Genomic DNA, 3,678 nt, shown 5'->3' with positions numbered 1-3,678 from the left:
GATGGCGGCGCATGCCCGCGGCCCGAAAGGTGTTGTGGGGCTTGTAGTGCGCCGCTCCCTCACGGAGCAGGCCCCGTGCATCTTCTTCGTCTGTTTTGTTTTGTTTTGCTTTGGTTTTTTTTCTTCTTTTGCCAGCTTTCTGGGGTTGGTAAGGGGGTCTGTGTGGTGCTGCGGGGCTGTCATGGGTGTTCCTTTCCACAGCCCGGAGCAGGTGCCCCCGCCTCTTCACTCCTGGTCTCTTCCTCACATCTCCAACTTCCACCTCATTTCTCAGCATCCCTGCCGCTGCCTTCCCACGCTGTGTTCCTCAGGGCCCTTTTCCCTGCCCGCATGCCAGCCTCCTGCTTTCCTCTGCTCCGTGCTAAACCAGAGGGCAGCCCTCTTTATTAAGCGTAGCTGGCTTCAAACCTCAGAAAAACCTGACCCGTAACAGGTATCTTTACTACAGGAGGGTTCCTTTCCACTGTGGAAAGTGACAGTAGGTCCCACGGGGAGTTTTAGTGAGGTCAGGATTCGCCACTGTGATTTGGAGCTTGCCACAACTTGAACAGCCGGCTGAGAGCATGCAGAGTCCAGCACAGAAGCCAGACTCAGCCGAGCACACATATATTTATGCATTCAGCATCTGTACATGACCCTGCTCCTCTCAAAGCCAGCGGGACTTTTGTCTTTCTCTGCACCGAGGCTTTTTATTTGTCATGGGAGCTTTCCATTTCCACACCCACACAGTTCTCTAAGTGGAAGAGAAGGGCAATTAATGGCTTGGTAGCATCTTTCACGCTAGCTAGCGTTTGTGTGCATAATTAAATACTCCCAGAGTGACGGGACTGCTAACCATGTTCAGGAAATAATGTAAAACTCAGCCGTTGAAATGTTTGCCCCTGAAAAGCGGAGAGTCATTTGGGGAAAATCAAATTTAATAGCTCAGCACTCCTTCTGCCAGTCTCTTTTCCTGTCTTGCAAATTTTTGTAGCTAACGATCCAAATAACTATCTCGTGTTATAGGAGATATATGTGAGAACGAAGGGTTTTCAGAAATGCTCACTGCTGCACTAAATATAACTTCATTAAAGTCTATACAAATTTTAGCATTGACCTCCCATGGACTGATAAGGCAAGCATCGGGCTTTTGAGATTCATTTTCCCAGATTTGTTCAGGAACTATTACGCTAATGAAATCTATTGCAAGAGATCCCATCTACTGACTTTCTCATTAGGTTTCTGAGTAATACTCCAGTCTTAAAGGGACTTCAGAATGTTAGATCTACATCCTTACAACTAAGCAATGGTGCAAAGGAATAATAATCATCATAATCATTTTCATTAACATTTGCTGGAATAAAACCTAACTATTTATTTCAACAATGTTTACAGTTCTCTATTAATTTCCCCAAAGCATTGTGAGTAGAAGTCTCTTCTGGAAACTAAGATTTCACAAATACCTGTTTGCATATTCACAGAAATGTCATTTGCAGTGCTATTTTTCCTCCTTGTTATGAAGTATTTAATGAACCAGTCAAAAAGCCAGACATTACACTAATTTGAATTAAGTGGCCAGTCACGTACTACAGACAATGAATGGCCAAAGATACAGACATAATCATTCAAAAATAAAAATAAAAAATCCACCCATAGGCTGAAACATGTTTGTGTGAAATATTCATAGGACTGTAGTGATTTACTGCCATGTCTGTTTCAGAATAATTTGCAGTAGGAAAAGAGTATAATCTGATAAACTTTTCATGCAAAATAGTTTGTTCATTACTCCCAGAGTATCAAGCTTGTAGACTAATCTGACACGATGTTTAAGCCTGTCACCTGTATGGGGGAGGGAACTGTTTTCCCAAACACAAGGTTTTACAGGGCATACCTAGTGAAAGCAACATGAATATGCTGGTAGAGGAGACAGTCACCTCTGTGCCCAGACATAGGTGCCTGGTGCCACTTTAGGCAGCTCTGGCTGCCTGAAATGTCTGTGCCAGGCTGGTAGATGTGACATGGACCTGCAGGACACTGTCACTCATTGTAATGGCAGCCAGAGGCCTGGCCTGAGCTCAAGAATCAGCACAGTACCGCTACACCCAAATCACCCCAACAGGACTGCTCAAGGAATGAAGCAGCTTTCAGAGACATGGGCAGAGGATGGATCCACAATTAGGAGCTAGAATCGCTGAGCTGCCTTTTACAGCCTAATAGACAGAGCAGTAGCTCCAACCTAAGGCAAACTTTGAAATGTTTCCATTTCATTCTTCACCTTTTGTGCTTGGGTTTTAGCTCCCTTTGTATGTGCAACCTCTTTTAATGAGAAAATAATAGAAGGCCTGATCCCAGCAGCCACCCCCGTCCAGCAGAGCCACTGATGTGTGATGTGCCTGCTCACGAGCATCAACAAGCAGGACTGCAGCACTCCAAGCCTTCAGCTGAAGTCAGCCAGATCCATCAGCTTCTCTGTAGTGACTGGGAAGGAAGGCTTTTGCTTTGCCTCCGACTGGGGGATAGTTAACATTAAGACAGAGCATCAAGAGGAAATCAGAGCTGTATATAAATACATCACTCATAAAACCAAGCAGGTACCTCTGTAGACACTTAGACCCCATGGCAGGCTAGTTTTACAGCACCCTGCACTTTTGTTGAAAGCTATAAGTGCCCTCTGCTTTCTTCCTGAGGTGCAGCCCATTATCTGGACAGAGCTGACCTGTGCTGGGAACGGGGCCCGGTGGCTGGATGTGGAGAACAGACATATCAGTGGCTCAAAGATTTAGACGGACGGCTGCCAGATGGTAAAGAGGAAAGGAAGGCTGCTTTTAGTTATTTTTACAGAGCCGTTGTGTGTTGAGGTTTCAGAGAGAGCCCAACCAGGCTGCATGCCATCCCTCCAGACCTCTGCTGCAAGGAGGGAGCACTGCAGTGGTCTGGCTGACGAGACAGCCCTACTGCCCAGGCTGCTTGCAGTCCCCCGTGGCAGAAAGACCTCGCTGCAAAGCAGCATCAGCTACCTGCAGGAGCACGGAGAGGGATTTAGTGAGTTGTAAATTCCTCTTGGAGGAGGAAAAAAATATATTCATTCACAAGTGACCCCTTTCTCTCTGGCAAAGTTCATGCACGTCCAACTCTCTGCTAGTTTTCACCATTTCTGTGTACGCTGCACAAACAAACATTTGGTGGGCACTTGTGCAGTTAACCCTTATACACCAGGCCAGGGAGAACCATTCACACACATTGTTGCCAGGATCCCCCTGGGACTGAGCCACCCAGATTTTTTAAATGTCAGCTTTGCAAATTATTAGCTGGGGGGACTCACGTGAAGCCAAGGGATGCGGCAGCTTGTGTGCAGGGTAGTCACAGCTCAGCAGAGCCTGTGGGCCAGCCAGCCAGTACGTAAAACTCGAACAATTTTGGATCAGCACCAATGATTCAAGTCTTGTAAGAGGTAATAAGTGACATCCATGGACTGTTCTGCTGCCTGATCATCCTGCCAAAGAGCACTGTTTCAGCCAAAATCGCCAGTGAAACCATTTGGGACTAAAGGCTCCGCACATTTGCTCGGCATCCTCAAAATGCAGACAGAAGAGAGAGCAGAACTAAGGATTTTGAAAGTGCTACATGCCTCAAACCTCTCTTGCAAATTCATGTAATTCACTAAAGAAATTATACATATTAATGTCATTCTGCCTCAGG

The sequence above is a fragment of the Cygnus atratus genome, chromosome 2 (assembly GCF_013377495.2).
Source record: "Cygnus atratus isolate AKBS03 ecotype Queensland, Australia chromosome 2, CAtr_DNAZoo_HiC_assembly, whole genome shotgun sequence".
Taxonomy (NCBI): Eukaryota; Metazoa; Chordata; class Aves; order Anseriformes; family Anatidae; genus Cygnus; species Cygnus atratus.
The sequence above is the reverse complement of the archived record's forward strand: the minus strand, read 5'-3'. Positions refer to the sequence as shown.